We start from the raw sequence: 22,175 nt of genomic DNA, 5'->3' as shown, positions 1-22,175 counted from the left end.
TAGAATGTGCTCTCAAGTGAATGTTCTCCGAGAGCTTCCAGATGAGAATTCAACCTGGTCAGTACCTTGATTTCAGTCTTGCAATACTCTGAGCAGAGAACCCAGCAATGTAATCTGGACTTCTGACCTATAGACTATGAGCCAATAAGTGAATATTGTTTCAAGCCACCAAGTTTGTGGCAATTTGTTATGCAGCCGTAGCAAACTAACACATGCTTATTTGTGTCAAGACTATTTTAGACCTTTGCAATGACAGTCAGGATACACTATTTTGTGAAAAAATAATAAAAACAATAACAAAACTTCAAATCTTTGTGGTTTAATACTACAAAAGTTTGTTCTCACTTATGCCAATCTCTAAGGCAATTGGAGAGTGTGTAATGATGCATCAATTGGAGAGTGTGTAATGATGCATTTTTAATCTTGTAACGTCACCATCTCAACAAAGCTTCTCTCCATGATTGCTAAAGCAGGATAAAAAGCCCTGGTTTTATAAAACCAAAAAATATTTTCCCCTGGAAAAGACACATCACTTTGTCTACACCAGTTGGTTTGAATTAGTTGCATTGCCATGCCTTGGGGTGGGGGGAACCAATGTGCCCAGGAAGAGAACAGGGTATATGTGAGCAATAGAAGTCTCTACTATACTTGGGTGACAAAGAAAACATTTAACTCAGTGACCAAGACAAAATCCTCATCTTCATGGAAACAGTGTCCTTGGTCTTTAAGGAAATCATCTGCCTCTGGGAACAAAGGGTTATTATTGGGACATTTTAACAGGAATAAAGCAGAAGGTGAATTATAAGTTTGACTCCCAAGTTAACAAAATTAACATTGTCAGCCAGTCTGTGTCTTAAGTTCCTACTAACTTACCCAGGACAAGATGGAAGTTGGGGGGAGGAGGAAATCTTTTTTACTCCTATGGAATTGGGAAGAGTCAAGGAGGCAAATGAATGAAGGGGTCAGAAACCCAGCCTCTCATATTTATCCCATTGCTGGTTTGAGCCTTGGGGATATTGCAAGCATATCTCCACACCCACATGCAGGATGGGGAATAATGAATGATATACACTAGAGCCAGTTCCTTCAGAATAAGGACATGTATTAAGACACATCTCTCACCCTATTTCACAGACATTTTAAACTCTGCATCAAGCAAATCTATGAGTAAATAACCTGATCGTATTAGGTAAATTGCCTCCAGCAAAATTGAAATAATAATAAAGGAATAAATAAACTAAACATGTAAATAAAATATGAAGAGAAGATAATTTTAATATATGCTGATTCAAAAGATAGAGTGGCCACATGATTCTAAAAATTTACTCCAGCCCTCTGCACTTTCTGCTCAGCTTCTCCATTTTCAGAGGTGATCTTGCACCATTTTAAGGAGGTATTTTTCACCTGCAATTTCTTTGCTCCTCTGTGACTGTCAGCGCCTTAAAAAAATCAATGGATGTATTCAAATATCTAATACTACAATATAAGACACTTTAATTTTTAGAAATTTGATTTCCTTTGCCATTGTTAAGCTGCTTGTCAAAAAACAGATTCCTATTTACATGAATTACTGTAATGAAGACACTTTGAATCAGTTGTTTTAATACACTCTACATAGTTAAGTCCAACTCCTTAATTAGTTTTAATTTTATAAGTCCCAAAGAAATAATTGCTCATTTTTTATTGTTCTTTCACCTTCTAATTTAAAAGAAATATCATTTTATGTCATATTACCATGCAAAATTAATTATACTGCTTTAACAAAAGATAGTTGTTCATACTCTATCTTAAGTAATTAAGGATTTGAAGTAGAGACACGTTTATTTGTGATGTATTATATTCAGCATATAAATGCCACTATATTTCTTTAATAAAATTTACATAAAACATATATTTAGTAAATTGTTAAAGAGGACTATTGCCATGCATTTAAAGTTTTACAAATTTGTATTATGAACTTACAACCTGGTATTACACCAAGTTCTTTTAAGAAATGTATGTAAAATTCAGGGTATTTAAGGAAGTTGGAATAGAAAATTAGGACAACAGGTGAAAAAAATATTTTTAGTAAAAATCAGAATAAACAAACTCAAGTATTATGTGAAAGGACATAAAACTCACCAAAAGCAATCTGTGTAGACAGACAGCCCCACAGAGAAGTCAGTGCCTACATGACCTCTACCTATGTAGGTTTTGACACTAAGATCACAGAACTATGGCACAGCCACAGCCATAGAATATAATAGGAAAGGCTGAGATCAAGGATTCTTCCAGAAAATCAAAAAGGAAGCATGGAATGAGAAGTTAAGCTATATACTTGAGTTTGAGGATCATGATTCATCCCTGCTACTACCCATAGAAATAGCACTTGGAAAGTTAAGATTCAGAATGAAAAAAGGACTGTGAAGTTTGTTGTAAATAAAAAAAAAAAAAAATCACTTTTACTTAGAGCTTGGAGGATAAAGCAAAGAGGACTTCATAGTGGTAAAGAGACAGTACATTCATTGCCATGTAATTCTGGACCATGTAATCTTAGGCATCTGTTCGCAGATGGGAATACAAAGGTAGGAAGTAAAGGAACTATCCTGTTCCCTCCGGAAGCATCTTGTTACAAACTGAAATAAGAGGAAATAGATAAATATAGATTCATTTTATTAGGGGGTGACATAGAGAATCTTACCTGTTTGACTTAAGATCAGAGAATAAGGGCTCCACACCCTTTCATTTTACACAAGGTTGTGTTTCTTATAAAAATAAAATAGACAATTTAATATTTGCTTGTTTGGTGATATTTTACTAGGAACAGGTACACTTTCTTATTTCTACATTATCTCACAGGTGTGATATGATTTCCAACTGCCTTTTGCTATACTATTCCATTGTAAGCTTAGGCACGTTAACCTTTAGCATTGCCTAAATATCATTGTCTTAGCCTTGTTGAATTCAAAGCCTCCTGCATAAAATACTAGGAGACTTGCCGATGCAGATAAAGTGGCTTGCTCTTTAAAGGTTAAGTATGGACCTATCCTATTGACCTAATAATAGCTCAAAAGACTTTAGAAGTTATTAGGTAAAATAAATCAATACTGAAGGAAATCAATATTAAAGAGAAAATAAAAAGATTAGACAATTATTATTGGATATTTTTTCTACCTTAAAAATCAATGGTTGTTCAAAAGCTCCATCACCTACCTTTCTCCAAAACAATTTATTTTGTCACAGTATGTCAAAAATGTGAAAAAGTCATCATGGTCTATTCTCATTCTCTTCTAAACTACGTAATTCAAAGCATTGTTTTTTTTAAGTTTATGCACTTAATTTTTCCATTTTTATTAAATTTGACTTTAAGATACAAATAATTTGATATTTGTCACAAAGTTCATTAACATCAGTTCTTACAACTTACTATTTTGTCAGTCACCTTTGAACTAAGGTTTCATAAATACCAACAAAACATATCTATTTTTTACCCAAACTGAATCATGTATATATAATAGCAAAAGATTTTGATATTTCATTCCACACTGTCATTCTTGCTCTTGGCTTTAGAAATCTGGGAATTTCTTTTATCCTTTATCTCATTTGGTGAACTTCACAAACTTTAAAAAGGTTAAATATACTAGGGGACTGACTGAGATGCCCAGATGGAGGGTAAGTTATGGCTAGTAAAAATCAGCTTGACCACATCTTTGCTATAACTTAATTGATAGGAAACTAGATGTCACACATGGAGTCCCAGCATTTGAAGAGTTATCTGAGCAGAACTAGCAGCAGCATTCTCCCATTCATAGATTCCCTTAGTGTCTGGACATTTTCAGTAAGTAACATGGCATTTATCAATGCAAAATCCAAACTATAACTCAAAGCAAAAGCTACATATGTTTCTGAAAGACAACAAAACATTCTTTAATTGATTTGCATATTCTTACGTAATTTTCTTTATTGTTTTCTCTGACTTCCTTAAATCTGCAATAGTTTGTAGTCATGCAACTCACAGTGAAGTCTGAGGACCAGCACTACTGGCATTGATTAGATTTGATAGACATGCAGAATCGTAGGTGCCACCTGAAACTCATTGGATAAGAATCTTTATTTTTAAAAAGATATCCTGGGGCTTCCCTGGTGGCGCAGTGGTTGAGTATCTGCCTGCCAGTGCAGGGGACACGGGTTCAAGCCCTGGTTTGGGAAGATCCCACATGCCGTGGAGCAACTAGGCCCGTGAGCCACAATTACTGAACCTGTGCATCTGGAGCCTGTGCTCCGCAACAAGAGAGGCCGCGATAGTGAGAGGTCCACGCACCACGATGAAAGGTGGCCCCCGCTTGCCACAACTAGAGAAAGCCCTCGCACAGAAACGAAGACCCAACACAGCCATAAATAAATAAATAAAATAAAATAAAATAAAATAAAATAACATAAAAAAATTAAAAATGTTTAAATTAAAAAAAAATTCTTTCTTCTAAAAAACAAATAAATAAAAAAATAAAAAAAAAAGATATCCTTATAATTCATGAGCACATGAAAGTTGAGGAAGCAAATGTTTATAAGTTATTCTTGGTATATCAATGTAAACTATGCTTCCAGGACCTCAAACTGGCTTTCAATATGTGCCATACTGTGCTTCTCAGTTATCATTTTCATTCCTTAGAAAAACATTCTGTAATTATGATGTGTGAGCATGCTTTGAGGTCCTGTGAATTCAGCAGTGACAGATATAGACAAAATCATCTGCTTTTATGAACTTATATTCTAAGCATAAGAGAGTTATTAAAAACACAAAATAAGTAAAATATTTATAATGTTAGGCAATGACAAAAAATATGGAGTAAAATAATTTAGGGAAAAGGAGAGAGAGGTGGTGGGATATAATCTTAGATAGTATGACTAAGGAAGTTTTTGTTAAAAGGCTAATGTTTTAATAAATTCCAGTAGAAAGTGAGGCAGCAAGTTAAATGGATATTTTGAAGGAAAAAAATGTAAAAATTTATGTGATGAGATGTTTTGTATTAAGCCTGGAATGCCTGGTTAGCTCTACTTCCAAGGGCAGAAAAATCATATTATAAAATATTAGGGGAAATTACTATCCCTTGAGTGACTCTTAGTTGCAGTTATTATGATAACTGGTCTATATGTAGTATCTCCTTTAGTTACCATGACAACTCGATTGGATAAACATTATTATTATCTTGAGGAAACTGAGTCTCAGAGAAGTTGTATAACTTGTCAAATTTCATACAGCTTGAAATACAGGAATCAAGATTTAAGTGCCAAGTCCATGTGTTTCAAAAGCCCATGCTACTTCCTCTAAGTCTCTGGCTGTAACCCCCTCATAACCAGGATCAGATTTAATTTGAGGACAAACAAAAAGCCCAATTTCTTAGTAAGTTGAAAAGTATAATACTGACTCAAGAAAAAATTACTACTGACCTCAGTTGTTTCCAGAGCAAATAAAGTAAGATGAAAAAACAGCTTAAATGTAATACTGACATTGTTATTTGTTATTTTTAATCAGCAATTTTAGCACTTGGGTGAAAAAAAGAATCAGCTGTGGGAACTTTTTTTCAAACCCCTTGTCATTCCCACCGACTTCCGCATTTTAGATTCATTAAATTCAGTTTGGGGGCTCAAATATCCATTGTTTAACCAAAAGTTCCATAAGCAATTCTGATGCATGAGAATATCTAACAATCACTGGGGTAAATTTTTAACGGGCCTGATCAAAATCATCCAAAGCAATTTCACCTTAGGGGAAATTAACTTAGACAAGACTAGTTGGGATTCTCGCTCACATCTTTTTCTTTTAAGGACAATACATCTGCCAATAAATAAGCTAAATTACTTTTGTAAACTCTTATCAACTCTGACTTAGATAGTATGCAATTTCCTTTGAAGTGTGTTTCCAGATAGTCCATACTGATTGGACAGTATCAATCTTACAAATTGCATTCACCACATGTTACTTGAAAGGCGATGTGATGTGACCAAGGAATAAGAATGAGTCTGCACTTTGGAAATAGAATATTCCAAACTCCAAACTCTCTTTAGTAAAGTTTAAATGGATTAGGTATGTATTTGTTCTATTCAATTTCCTCAAGTGTTTACCTATAGAAATTTTTAAAAATCTGTATGACACAACTTAGATTTTATAGAGTTCTGTCACTTTGGATTGTATTTGAACTTTTAACTCAAAGTTCTTGAAGAAAAATCTGTTTTAATGTAAATTCACTTTGTGACTGACAATTTGACAAGAAATATCAGAATTGTGAAAACTTGAGGATGTTGTCACAAGACTATTGTTGAAACTAGACAAACAATAGTGATATTATAAAGAAGGTCACTTACTGTGATTCTTGGACTTAAAACTTATCCAAGAGTATACAGTTCCACTATGGATAGTAAAAGCAATTTATTGCTGCTTTTCAGTATTGGAAAAGAAAAAGTTCATCCTGTCATTGATTGACCTTTAAAAAGAAAAATGTAGCTGGCTTATGGGTAATAAGAAAGCTATATATATATATATATATATATATATATATATATATATATATATATATATATTCGTTACATTTACAAGTAGACTTTCTTCATTTGGGTCCATTGCATAGGTTTTTCACACTTTTATTATAATATGATTGGATAAACTAATCACTGCCAATTCATATTACCATAATGGAATGCAACTCTTTTTTTGCAATAATTTTTTGCATGCAAATTTTTCAAAAATAAAATTACAGAGTAGGAAGACTTTTAAATTTTTCATAATTTCTTCATTTGATAAATAATGTGACATAGAAAATGTGTAATCGTTTTATCATTTGTACTTATAAAAAAATAAAAACCTCATTTAAAAAGAGTAATATTCAACAAATATCTTTGCAGCTATAGTTTAACCAATTTCTCCCCTTGGCAAAAAATATAGTTATGTAGCATAAAGACAGTGAATGACATAAAAGTTTACATGATAAATGATGTATGTAGTCATGGTCAGTTTTTGCAATTGAATAACAAATGATTGTCTTGGAACTATGACATTTTTCCTATTCAAAATTACCCTCATATGTCCTTCCTCTTTTATCTTCTTTTCAGGTCTTCACATCTTTTTGTTGTATCATATATTTTATGGAATGCTAAATAATGAAAAATATCCAGTTGTGCCATGCTACCTTACATTATTTTCTGAATTCAAATTTTAGCTTTAATTTTATCCAGTTAGATAAAATTAACATAATTAATGTATTCATATATTCCATAAGCTCCTTGTTTTCACAAGCAGAATGTTAAACGTATTCATTTCTTGAACACCAGTTTTACTTGCCACATTTAGTTCTCTGTCCTTTGGCTCTTCTAATTCAATTTGATTTTTTAAATTTAGGGTACATGGGTTTTATAAGTTCTGATCATAAAGAAGATGACATTTAAAAATATAAGCCTAGTAAAAATATAAATTTAGTTTCTGACACATTTACATTAGGCAATATCAAATAAATTTCTTTTTTTTTTTTACTCATTATATTTTATTTTTAAAATTAGGATTTAGTGATGATATCTTTCAAAACTTAATTTCTGCCAATTGGTATAGAATCTAATACCAGACTCTTTCTCCAAAAGTCTCCTAGCTTTAAGTTTGAGTTAATTTAGTTTAATTGAGTTAAGCTTGAGTTAATTCTCTTGAATTCATTGCCCTTTCTTTCTCTGAAAGCTGAAAGTAAGCATCGTCTTATAAGTCCTCAGGGATTTTATATTTTATGGTATGATTTGATTTATATTTTAATACTTCTCCTTTCAACGTCTGCAAATCTGCTATGTTGTTGCCAGCTATAGAACCACCTTGTATCATAGCTATCATTCAATGGCCTCAACCTATGAAACCCAGATGCCTCAAAAGATTATATCAGCCAAGGTAGCCTTCTATGTTAGGGAACACTTCTTGCTCAATTTATTCAAACAGCTTTATAAAGGCCAAGTGCATCCTCTTAGGCATCAATATGTCAAACCTCAAACATCCTTATAGAGGCTAAGACCTAATTGTACAGGGCATCCGTACTGCGCAAACCCAAATTTAAAAAGCCAACTAAAAGTTTATCTTTTGACTTGCCTATGTGATTATGCAGGATATTCTCTGCTTAGTACCTCTGAGCAAAGAGTCATCTGAACATGCTTTTCTTCATATTTGCCTTCCATTTCCCTTATATCTTATTAAAAAAGGAATGGTGGAAAAGAGTTTGTATGGGCATGATAATGCTGATATCCACTTTGTCGTCCAATCTTTCTACAGGCCATCTATGGAAGATGGATTAAAGGAGTCTATTTGGAGTAGTGGGAGGTGGAATTTGGGACTCTAGGTTTATTTTCAAAGATATATGCTGTTCACACATCTATTCTACCAGGCTGAAATCTAAGTGCATTTTTGTCAGGTAATGGCAGTAACTTATCAGAGTTATTTGCAGCAACGTATATTCTGATAGTTCACTGGTTTATTGCCATAAAAATATACTTTTCATTTAATATACCATCCAATGTAGGTAGGAGGAAGAAGCATCCAGGGGGCCAGGGCTCTGCTCTATACAGGGCCAAGTTTTTTCCATCTTCTTGTGTCTCCACCCTCCTAAATGTGTTTAGTGTCCTCTGCATTCATTCAGCCAATGGAGAAAGAGGGCCAGAATTCTGGAAGGAAAGTGTGTATGGGACCGTCCTGAAAGTGATGCCCATCAGGTTCACAAAGTGATGCCTATCAGGTTCACTCATATGTTCTATTGACGATCGGCAAAAACTGAGTCACATGGCCACACCTAAAAATTTAGAGATGCAGTGCATTCCAGCTAAGCATCCAGATGAGCTGTAAGGACCATTACTCATAGGCGCTGGCAAACTCTGGGTTTTATGGTTGAGTTTCCTATTTGTCATATATATTTACATGTTTGTATATATCCTTTCTCTCTGACTCTATTCATTTTTAACTAGGTCTTATGTGACCTGCCAAACACAGGTTTAAAGACTTTAATCTATTTTGCTTTTCCACAAAGCCATCACTATTATTTGGGAAATTTGTAGACTAGTATCTAATTTTAACTCTAAAATTCAACCCGTTAAGCTAGAAAACTCTTTAGAATATGCTAATGTGTTTTATTTTCCATCTCCACTTTTTTTCTATGATATAAATTATAGGATAAATGAAAAAAGCAAAATGGTATCTTTGTTTCCACTTAAAAAATGTCTTAATGAAAATGGCATAAATGTTAAGTTATAGTCTTCTATATGGAATTTGGTAGTTTCTTTGGAAGACATGAAGAGGAATTATTTTTGTCTTTCTTACTGTTTTGTACTAATTTCAATTAATAATTAGTTATATTTAGACACAAATTCTGGTCTTTAGTGATGGGGCTACATCAACTGTGAAAATAAATGAAATAAAAACAAAATTTCACTGCTACTCAATTATTCAATAACTGCAATAACCACCTGCATTTTTAAGCTTCTGTGTGTTCATAAATGTTTAATATTAGCTTCTATTTCCTCATGATATTACTGGTCAAACAAGCAAAGAAACTTAATGTAGAAAAGTAACACGATTACTTGTATCGACATACTGATACAGAGTACTAGATGAAACATGTTGGAACAACTATATCAAATAACACAAAATTTGGGTGGCAGGAAATACTCAGTTTATTGAACTAAATTGATTTTCTCATTTCTTACCTTTGAAATGTCAAGCATTCTTAGAATACTCTAAGGCTCTCAAATTTGCCAAAAAATCCCTTTTAAAAAGAAGCCTATAGCAGTTGAAGCTACTATAAACACAATTTTTTATTAAATATACATAATTCTTAATAGCACCATTTCATAAAGACTTGTTTGGGTCTGGGAATGATGCAGCAGAACATGAAAATGAGTGAAGCCAACAAACTGTGCAGTAGTAAACAGAAGAGAATTAGATTTGCTTTAATAGTTACCTAAATAAATGGTCCAGTATTGAGGGAAAATAAGGTAAGACCGAATTACATAATTTAATGTTTGATTCTTTTAAATAAAAACCAAAATTATTTACCTTTATAATTTTTTTTTATTTTTTAACAGTGTTACTAAAACACTGGTCAATTCTGTCAGGTTGGTCATGCTGGTTATTTGAAAAATTTAAAGGCTTCCTTAGTCTCTTAAGTACAAGAAATCCAAGGAAAAATAATAAGAACTTTGCAATGTTTACAAGTAGGGTATTCTCAGGCTTTTTACAAATATCCCCATTCACTTTTCAGATAAAAATATGGAGTTTAAATCATTCATTTATTTTGTTGTAAATTCAATCAGGAATAAAATTATATCAAGTGCATAGGATTTAACTAATGAAGATGTAGGAGAGGACAACATAACCTTTGATCTTATACACATGGGGTTTACAGTCCAATATTTACGCAAAAAGAAAATGATTTCAACACGGTATGAAGAACAAAAATATACCTGAAATACGTTTACAATATCCAAAGATAAAAATCGTGCAATAAAAAAGAGGAAACCTACAGAACAATGGAGTGTATCTCAGATATTGCTTATGTACCACACTGAATACACAACCTCACCCTGTATTCTAGTCATTGGTACTATGACCAAATTTGTGTTGATACATCTTGAAATGTATCAGCTCTGTCTAAAACAATGCTGATTTATTTCAGCCCCAGGATGTTTTTGCGCTATAACAATGGAACCCAGCAGAAAATGACTTAGCACTCAGCATAGGCAACCTGGAAGTGTAGTGCCCTAGGGGTCAAACTATGGTCAAAGGAACATAAGAGACAATGGATCAATGCTTCTGTCTACTTTTTTCTAGGTGGATTGTCCTAAGTCATATCTCTTAAGCTTCTCAAACCTTCCCAAGGGATTGAGTACCCAGAAACCCAAGCAAGTCACCTATCAGATAGTGCATTCTGGTATTCTCTCTTTCTCCTCCTTCATCTCTCTCCCTTTGATCCCTTCCTCCTGCACCTGGGATTGTACTCCTAAAAAACTGCAACTATACAAGCCGCTGCCTTAGGCTCTGTTTTGAGGTACTCAAGCAAAACACAGAGTGTCTGAGCTGACTGGGCATGGAGATGATGGATTGAAATATAAAAGCAGTTTTAAATAGGTCTATACTCATTGTGTTCTGCTGTTATATTTGAGTGCTAGTGATTCTCTGCTGTTATATTTGGGTGTTAGTGATTCACTCAAGGTCTTACAGTTTGCAGTCAAAATGCGACTAAAACATGATCATCTGCTTCTTCATCCAATGTATCTTCCAAATCTATTCAACATTTTTCTACACTCTCTTTCATAAAACAAACCTTGATCTATCCCAATATGGTTCTTAAAACAGAGGTGAAAATGAGAGAATTAGAAAAAATAATCTATAAAAGGAACACTCTTCCCATTTTTTGATTGGATTGTTTGTTTTTTTGATATTGATTTGTAAGAGCTGTTTGTATATTTTGTATATTAACACCTTTTTGGTCTCATATTTTGCAAATATTTTCTCCCATTCCATAGGTTATTTTTTTGTTTTGTTGATGGTTTCCTTTACTGTGCAAAAGCTTTTAAGTTTGATTAGGTCCCATTCATTTATTTTTGCTTTATTTATTTATTTTTGTCTTGAGAGACTGATCTAAGAAAATATTGCTATAATTCATGTCACATAACACTTGCCTATGTTATATTCTAGGAGTTTTATGGAATCATGTCTTATATTTAGGTCTTTAAACCATTTTGAGTTTATTTTTGCATATGGTGTGAGGGAGTGTTCTAATCTCACTTTTTTACATGCAGCTGTCCAGTTTTCCCAGCATCACTTATTGAAGAGACTGTCTTTTCTCCATTGTGTATTCTTGCCTCCTTTGTCGTAGATTAATTGACTGTAGGTGTGGGGGTTTATTTCTGAGCTCTCTATTGTGTTCCATTAAAGACCTAAATAGACGTTTCTCCAAAGAAGACAAACAGATGGACAACAGGCACATGAAAAGACGCTCAACATTGTTAATTATTAGAGCAATGCAAATCAAAATCACAATGAGATGTCACTCACATTGGTCAGAATGGCTATCATCAAAAATCTACAAATAATGAATGCTGGAGAGGGTGTGGAGAAAAGGCAACCTTCCTACACTGTTGGTGGGGCTGCAAATTGGTTTAGTCACTAAGGAAAACAATATGGAGGTTCCTTAAAAAACTATAATTAGAGCTATCATATGATCCAGCAATCCCACTCCTCCTGGGTATACATCTAGAAAAGAAGACAACTCTAACTTGAAAAGATACATGAACCGCAATATTTATAGCATCACTATTTACAATACACAAGACATGGAAATAACCCAAGTGCCGATCAACAGATGATTGGTTTAAGAAGATGTGATATATATATACACAATGGAATACTACTCAGCCATAAAAAATGAAATATTTCCATTTACAGGAAAATGGCTGAACCTAGAGAATATCATACTAAATAAACTCAGAGAAAGACAAATATTATATTGTATCACATATATGTGGAATCTAAAAAATAATACAAATGAATCTATATACAAAACAGAAACAGACTCACAGACACAGAAAACAAACTTATGATTACCAAAGGTGAAAGGGAGAGGGAAAGAGAGATGAATTAGTAGTACGGGATTCACAGATACAAACTATTATACATAAAATAGATAAGGCACAAGGATTCACTGTATAGCACAGGGAACTATATTCAATATCTTCTAATAATATATAATAGGAAATAATCTGAAAAACATATATATATATATAAAACTGAATCACTTTACTATAACCCAAAACTATCACAATATTGTAAATCAACTATACTTCAATAAAAAGAAACTCTCAAGGATATTGTATATTGATTATATAGAATAAAACATTATCTTATTATTTTATACTATTAAAAAAACTCATACAATTTACCTCATTTATTTTCAGTAGACCCCACCTTTCTTTAGTTTGTTTGTTTATAAGCAGCTGTAATATAGAGAGATGGGGACAAAATGGATCAGAATCAGAGTTAAACTATGATAGAATCTTACCTGGTACAAAAGTTGTCTTTAGAGATTAAATAACCAAATTGTCTTATCATGCTCTCTCCCGAATAAGTCATTTTTTAGATAAAAGAGAACAATAAAAATTTTAGGCAATAAGTGATTTTTTTTTAACCTGGACAGTGAAATCATTTTATAAAACTTCATTCATAAAATCTGACTTTCTGCTATTACTAACAGGATGAGGGCCCCAGACCAAGGTCTTTTGGGATTTCCCACCCCAAGTCTATATGATAATCATCTCTGAAGTGAAGAAAAATACAGTAACAAACTCTCTACCTTGTAGATATTTATAGGTATAGAAGTATAAACAAGGTCCAGATATATTTACTTTATTGTGATATGTGAATTGCATTGATTTTTATAGCTGGACTTCACATTTTTAGGGATGAATGTGTTACAAAGAATTGCTGAATATATATGCTATGCCTCATCTTTAGTAGTCTCCCAAACTTTATAGAGGAAATAGAAAATGCCAATTGCACACTAATTTAGGTCTGGTTTCCCTGAAATAATAAATGGTATTTGTATTCACATGCATGCAACTTATTAAGGAAATGCTCCCAAGAAGTCAAGTTAATTTTGACAAAGTCCCAGTTTCAGCACTATTGCAGTCCAGAAGGGATTTCTGGAGCTTAGTTATGCCTTAGTTTGTTCCATTTGCAGGGAGTGTATGTGAGGATTAGGATGGTGATGTGGAAACCGTCACCACCCAGACATCTCATTATGCCCCTCCGATCTCTTTGTGTTGGGAGAAAATGGTTCTGTAGCTTAAGGGTAATCATTAAAAGAAAAACATAGGCAACTAGGGACCCAGAGATGGGCACACAGAAGTGATGACGTTTCCATTCCCTGTGTAAATAAATGATAGGGATAGGAAATGCTTTTTCTGTCTTGAAGGAAAGAATGATGCAACAACATACTTACTGATTGTTCCTGTTTTTACCCCCAGTGACTGGCACAGTGCATGATATATAGTAAATGGCTAGTAAATATATGTAGACTAATTAAAAATAAACACACCCAGACACCCACACACAAAACTAAAAGGACATAGATAATTAATGAAGCTTTCAAATTTGCCTAATTTATGCATCAAAAACTTTTGAATCACAATATTATAGTTGTACCAACCTTCTACCAAGAATATCTCACATAGGATTTTAGTATTTAATTGAATGAAAGAATATGCAGCAAGTTTTTATTTCCTAGCACATTTTCATGTATCTCTTCTGTACTTGACCCTCCTGTTGATTTGAAAGGAGACTTGCTCAGCAGTGCTAACAGCACAGGAATAAAAGTGTCATGAAAACAATACTCTACATTTTTAAGTTGTTAATTCAATACCTAAAGGGGAAAAAGAGAAAAGAGAGAAGGGATTCTGTTATTATCCTACACTGACTTTAAATACAGCAAAACAACAGTTTTCCACAATTATCTTTACTTTCTTATAGTTCAATGAGTTTTCCTGGAAGACAAAATACTTTTTCATATGCATTAATGTTAATTCATAAAGCAATTTATATGCACCAAACACTTTAAATTCTGTTTCTCCTCTTCTTCCTTAATTTTTAAATTAATTCCTTTTCTTATTCTTTCTTTTCAAATTATATATATATATATATATATATATATATATATATGGAGTATATATAATATAGCAGTTGTATAAGGTGTAAGAGTAGGCAGTTTTAAGCAACACGCTAAGCCTAAGATGTTGTCACCAGGAACCTTATAATGCCATTTTAAAATATCTATTAGAAATAGGCAAAAGTTTCTCTCTTGATTTTTGCTTTTAGATGTGGAAAAAAAATCATTTCAGTGCTGTGAACTTAAAGGCTGATTTTTTTTTTTCTTCTGGTTTTGCTTGTGACATTCTCTAGAATATAATTTTAAACTCATAGAGGATTGTAAACTTTTTGACTTGAAACATTTGCCTTTGATGCACCCCTAAGTCTAGATAATGCAGACATTTGCCTTTTGACAAGTTATCTGTAAAGCTGTATATACTCTAATTATGGTGCATGATATTTGTTAATGGCTTTATTTCTTTAACATGGCATCTAGCATAGAGCTGGGAAGAGAATTATCACTCAAGATACACCTATAGCATGACTTTAGTAAAAGTTTACAATGTCAAAATAAAATTGTTTAGTACTTCTTTGGATATTTCAAGGCATTATAAACTTAAACTATAGTAAGAGACTTGAGAAAGAAATATTTACATATCAGTTCCAGTCACCGATAAAATTCCCTTTATATTTCAAATAGAATTATTCTAGGTGAGATCAGAATATCCCTTCTCAGAACTGATAAAATATTTCAATGGATAAAAGTATAGATGCTAAATGCTAAATACTTGCTACTAAAATACAATCTGTTCATGTTACTTCCTGCCTTAAAATCCTTTGGTGTTTCTTCTTTGCTTTCAGGATAGAATAAAAACATCTTAAATTGTCTTATAAACCTATCTACAATTGGACTCTGATTTCTTTAGCCTTTTGTCTCACCACTCACCCCTTCAAATTCTTGGCTATAACTGTTTTGAATTATTAACTCACCAAATATTCCATAATTCTGCTTCCAGCCCTTGTAAAAAATGTTCAGTTATCCTTAACTATCTTTCTCTTCTCTTTCACTTTGTCCTTATCTACAAATCCCCTAGGTTCCACTTTCTTTCCAGTAATTGTCCTGCAGATATTCTGAAATGAGGGTCAATGTCTCTCTTGTGTAGTCCCACAGCATCTAATATTTGGACAGATGGTAACATTTCAACGACCAAAATTTCCTATTACCTTGTCTGCATTGCCCTGCTAGACTATAAAAATCTTGAACTAACTAATTGTACCTCATTCATTTTTGTATCCCCAGCAAATAGCAGAGTGTAAGGCACTCAATATTCCACAAATAGTATATATAATTTCACACACACTCACACTCACAATTTACTACAGAGAATGATGAAATTATTTTTATTCTGATGTGCCAAAGAAATTTATACGTGAGAATGCTAGGTAGGCACCTAGAAATAATTTTATGTGGCCAGCTAAACAAGTGATCACAGCACAATATGACAGTTACTGTTACTTATTCAAATATATGCCAATCCTAGTGAAATTTGAAAGCATTTTTAGACTTACCATGTCTGTTCCCTCTTTTCTTCATCCAGAGAGAATTATCATCTTTGACAAATCAATTGATTCACCTTTAATTCAACACATTATTTCATATTATTAACAGTATGACAATGGTTAAATATGTATAAAACAATTCTTAACAATAAAATAAATTTGATTTGTACACTTATTATGGAAGAATTAATCTACTGATACTCATTATGGAGATTTAATCTACAGTCCCAATGAGGAAATATTGTCTTGAAATACAACTATTATACTGAGATATAAACTCAATCTCAATAAAGCCTCTTCGTTTTGGTTTTAATAACTATTCATCTTCCGTCAATGAAAATTCTTTAATTTTCAGTCCATGATCTATATCTAAATATATTTGACTTCTTCCCAGTGAATTTCCTCTGTATTCAGCTAAATTTTAGTTACATGTGTAAGTACTATTCCTCTATTGCATAGTAAGTTGTACTTTTTACCTATTTATTTTTCTAAATAAACCACACATAAAATAACTGTATACATTTATATTTATAAAACTGACTCTGCTTTATTTGGGTAAATATTCACAAAATATGAATATGGATTTATTATGTTTTGAGGTTAAAAAACAATTTATGTGTCTCAGTCTCACACAGTCATTAATTCCTGAGGATCAGGTGCTATCTATACATACCAGTGTCTGGAAAAGGATGAGTTCAATTAATATTTGCTTTAAAAATGAGCACACACAGTAAAATGTAAAGAGGGAGGTAGCAATTATACCTTCGTTTGACCAGTAGATGCTATATTGTTGTTTTATATTCAATTGCTGAATAGTTGACCTGTATAATATGATTTTCCAAATAACTGGAGGAAAGAAAACTGCAAATTCCCTATGCCATTCTTCTTTCAAACTTCTTTCTCTTTTGAAAGGTCAAAGAAAATCACTTATCCCAAACTGTTTTACTGCAGTTATTAGAGTATGTGTTTTATGGAATGCTCTCTTTATGTGAATTTGAAGATCGACAGTTTGACCAAGGAAGTGTATTCCAAAAATGAAGAGTTTCATATGTAATTTAAATATGTTTTCAAAACAAAGCAAAAGTCTTTACTAAGTTCAGGTACCCTGCCCCAAAATATAAAGTACCTAACACTAGGACTTGGGTGAAGTGTGGGAAGGTGGTCCCAAATTCTTTATGATAGTGTGTTTTATTGAAAACATACTGAATGCCTTCCAGAGGCACTCAATTGAAAGATGAAAGACTCGGGCATTATCTAAACCATTTCCATTTGCTAACATCAGAGAGTTGTCCCATACTTCTGGGCCAGAAGTTTCACCAGGGTCTAGAGCTTCAGAAGCCTTGGGTCCTGGGGCACATGTGGAAAAACTCACAGATATGCTTGAGGTTGATACTTAGAGCCAAGGTAAATCAGTACCTCTGGCACAGTTGAGCTGAAATCAGAGATTGCCCAAAGGATGTGACCCAAAACACCTGCTACATGAGTTTTCTGTAGAACAGACATTACTCTAGGTTCTTGGGATGTATCAGTGAGTAATACAAACAAAACTCCCAGCCATTATGGATCTTCTATTCTGGTAACAGTAAAATGTTCAAGCCGAATTGAGTGAAGACTTGTTTAAATATATCCTTTTGTTATTTGATTGAGATTTCAAATTATAAATAGTTTGCAACATTTCACAATAAACCTTTCCCTAAAAAGCATTTACCTCTATTATGACAGTGTTTTCCTTCTGGGAAACAAAGGAAATTGCACTGATATTCAGTGAAAAGAAATAACAGTGCTAAGATATTACTATTAAATTACGTATAAATATCTTCATAATTGGAACATAGCATGTTTATGCTGATATGAGTATTTATTGAAAACAGTAAAATTTTTTTTCCATATATAATATTAACAGTATCTTTCTTAAACTAAAAATTAGAATAGTGTGTTTTTAAATTATTTCTTTTGAAGACACCTATTCACACTTCTGCACATGAAATTTTATAATTGACAACATAAGCAAAAAATACTACATTTATCCTCTTAATTTGTCCCTATTTTCCACAGATATTAAGCTTCATAAATGGGACTATCATAGTCAAGTGTTTTTCATGACAGGAAAAAAGTGCTAGTTCAGATACCCAAGGCAAATTATAAGATCCACCATGAAGATAGGATATTTTTATAATTACCTGAAATAAGGAAAATAAATTTTTTAATCTTGATGTAATTGTTTCAATAAACAAATCTATAGTCTATCTTGTATCTATTGTTCCTGTTCCAAAACACTCAGACATTTTTGACCAGCTTGTTAATTTGCTAGTGCCAGTATCTAGGAAGTTACATAATACTGAAATACAATTCAGTTTAGCTACTCAAAGTAGCTAGAAAATTGGAATTTAAAAAAATATATATTATTTATTTAAAAAGAGGGTATGAGATCTTGAAGTAGTGATAATTTCAATACTCCCTTTGGAGAAGCAATTCCTGCTTTGGTTGTGCAGAGAGAAAGAGACATCTATTCATAATATTTGGACTAATTGCACTGCTTCCTGTGGCAGGCAGTATTTTACAGAGAAGGCCACAACAGTAACCTCCATCCCACATTGTGACTTTGCCATTTTTACACTGGATCAAGGGAACTCTTCATCCCTTGAATGTGAGTGTATCTGTTGCTATCTTGTAACCAACTGAATGTAGTGGAAGAGATACTGCTTAACCTTAGAGGCTAGCTCATAAACAACAGTGGAGCTTCTGCCTCCTTTGATCAGATAGATTTTGGAGCCCTGAGCTGCTATATAAGAAGCCCTACAACCCTGCAGCTGCTATGGTCTGAGAAACCCCAAACTAGCCCATGAGGAGAGATCATACAGATAGGCTTTTAAGCTAAATAAGAGAGAAAGAGAGAGAGAGAGAGACGGAGGGAGAGAGAGCTGCCTGGTAAATTTACAGATGTTCCAGCCTCAACTCCCCCAGCTGTTTCAGCTCTGGCCTCTACTTGAATGCAATTACATGAGGGACAGCCAGAACCATCCCCTGAACTCTTTCTGAATTCCTGATCCACAGAAACTGTGAGAGACAATAAAATTACCGTTGATGTTCTAGGGAGATAACCAAACTCGTCTTAGGAGAGTACCGATCACTTTCTCATTTGTTTAAATTATTATTTCCACTGTGCCTTTACCTCTATAATAGAGAGCCCTGACTATGATTAATGCTTAATATATATTTGTTGATAATTTAATTTTTTGTGAGGGAACTATAGATTTGTACCTAAAATTCCTTTAGATACTTGATTCCAGAAAATCATAGTTTATCTCTACACAGAATTGGGAATATAGATAGATGGATAGATAGATAGATAATGTATCTTATTTACTTTCTTCATCATTAGCCAAAAAGATGAACAAATTGCTTATTAGAATATTGGCCTCAACTAACAGAAAGAGTTTTATACAGATAAATGCATAGTTTGAGTCAATAAATCAATATATAGAAACTTTAAATGTTTTCATGATACTATGATGTAAGTAATTTCTCAGGTCATTGCTGGATGGTTTAATCTTACTTTTGCAACTTGCATGGGAATATCTGAAATTTATATTTCAAAGCTTAGTAACCAAAATTGCTATTATAAAACAAGCATAGCAAGACATTAAGGAAGGAAATTCAAGAAATATAAAGCAACCATAGTGGGTAAACCCCATTTATCTTACATACAAACAACAAGGCTTGATTCTTCCTTTTGATTATGCATGAGGGCCTTGCTAATGCACTGACTTCTATGTTCTTCCCTTTGGATTGCCCAGGGTCTCAGTCTACATACTTGGGAAAATGGTCCAGAGATTTTCCAAAATATAACTCAATTGACATGCCACTTTTTTTTTTTTTTCCAAACTTGTTCTGAACTCTGTTTCTTGAAGTACAGTCTTTCCTTTCTCAATTTCAAGAAATCTACAAGCTACATGTCAGCTTTATCAGCTATTCTTTCCGGTGTACAAATCACTCCAAAACTCAGGAGTTTAAAACAAATGCCATATGATTTTGCTTATGAGTCTACGGGTCATCTGGTGGTTTTGCTGATGTAAGTAATTCCCAGTTGTCAACTGGGTTTGTTCTTGTGTTCCAGTCGATTGAGTAGCCTCACTCGCATAATTGGTGGTTGGCCTGCTATCAGCTGAGACTATGGAGAGACTACGTGTCTATCATTCTTCTCTAGGCTAGCCAGGACTTCACAAGGGGATCACTGACTGAGTTCTAGGTCAGAACTGGCAAGTCCCTTTTGCTGCTTTCCATTGGCCAGAGAAAATCAGAAAGCCAGTCCATATTCAGTGGGTGTAGAAACAGACAAATACATAGACTTCATCTGTCAAAAGAAAGAGCTTTAAAGCCATGTTTCAACTGAGCATAAATACAGGATGAGAAATAGTTGCATCATTTTTGCAAACATTCTACCATAAGTCTAGTGGCCAGCTAGGTGTCACTTTACCAAGAGAAAGAAAGAACATAATTGCTTTCTCAAGAGTCACCTCTCTGCCTCTGGACTCTTTCTTTTTATTTGTTATTCTCACCAGATTTACTTTTTATACCCACTGTGATATCAAGTGATGATAACAAAAACAACAACAATAATATTAATAATGTCAGTTAACATTTATTGAATATTTACCATATGCTAGATATTATATTAAATTATTTACAAATATTATCTAATATATTCCTTCAGCAATTAAAAGAAGTAAATACAATTATTATAATATAAAATTATGAATGAATAAGCATACATAATTTTTATTTATTTTTTATTATCATTAATTTCTCTCAGAATAAAAGCAAGCAGCTGTGCATTGGCATGTACATAGGACGTACATAGTCTTGCACACAGACAATTCTTTGATTGCATCTTCTGTTCTACGCTTCTGTCACTCCACTACAGAAACTCTGGCCTCCTTGCTCATCCCAAAGCAAGACAGACAATACCCCTGTGCACTGTGCTTTCCATCCACCTGGAGCAATTCTTTCAGGTGGCTGCATGGCTTCTTCCCTCACTTCCTTCAATTCTTTGCATATACAGTACTTTCTTAATGAGGTCCACCCTGACCATTTTATTTACTATTTTAATCTACTCTCCTACCTCCATTCCCCTAAACAGTCCTTCTCTGTTTTCTCCCATGACTTGTCACCTTCTAGCATGTTATAAAATATACTGCTAGAACTGAGGTCAGTAAACTATGTGTCAATAGGTCAAGTCAAGCCCAAATTCTGTTTTTGTAAACAAAATTTTATTGGAACATAGACAGGCTCATATAATTATGTTTTAGCTAGGGCTGCTTTTGTGATACAATGGCAGAACTGATCATTTGTAATAGGACTCAGAAAGCTGAAAATATTTACTATATGAATCTTTAGAGAAGAACTTTTCTGACATATTGTCAGAATGTAAACTCTAAGAGGGCAGGGAGATATTCTTTGTTCCTTGATGTGTTCCAATGTCTAGAAAAACAAATTAATAGTTTTTGAATGAATGAATTCTCCAGCCTGCTCCTCTCTAGTATACATCCATACACTAATACTGTTTTAAATACTTTGGGCCCAACTCAACATAACATAGGAGGGAGAATTTTGAGGTGGACAACATAACACAGTTTGAAAATATTTTCAAATACAGTATAAGTTTATTATATGACCTGATAGATACAATTTTCTTCCATACTAGAGTTTGCTATTGGGAGATTTTTCTGATCTGTATATATTGATATTTTCCCCCTCAAAATTATTATCCTTGCAAATCAAATTAAAGGGTCATCTCTTTTTGTCAAATCTTTTTCCAATTACTTCAGTCTAAAACATGTAATATCTGTTTAATTTCTATATCTCTTGATAATTCAATTATTGGTATGAACATTTTGTTATTTTCTAACTTAAGTTTTCCAGATATAGATATGGTGTTCCCCCAAGTAACCTTTAAAAACTGGTTTATTAAATGCTGGAA

Source organism: Balaenoptera musculus, chromosome 5 (genome assembly GCF_009873245.2).
Source record: "Balaenoptera musculus isolate JJ_BM4_2016_0621 chromosome 5, mBalMus1.pri.v3, whole genome shotgun sequence".
NCBI classification, from domain to species: Eukaryota; Metazoa; Chordata; class Mammalia; order Artiodactyla; family Balaenopteridae; genus Balaenoptera; species Balaenoptera musculus.
This window is presented reverse-complemented; position numbering follows the sequence as displayed.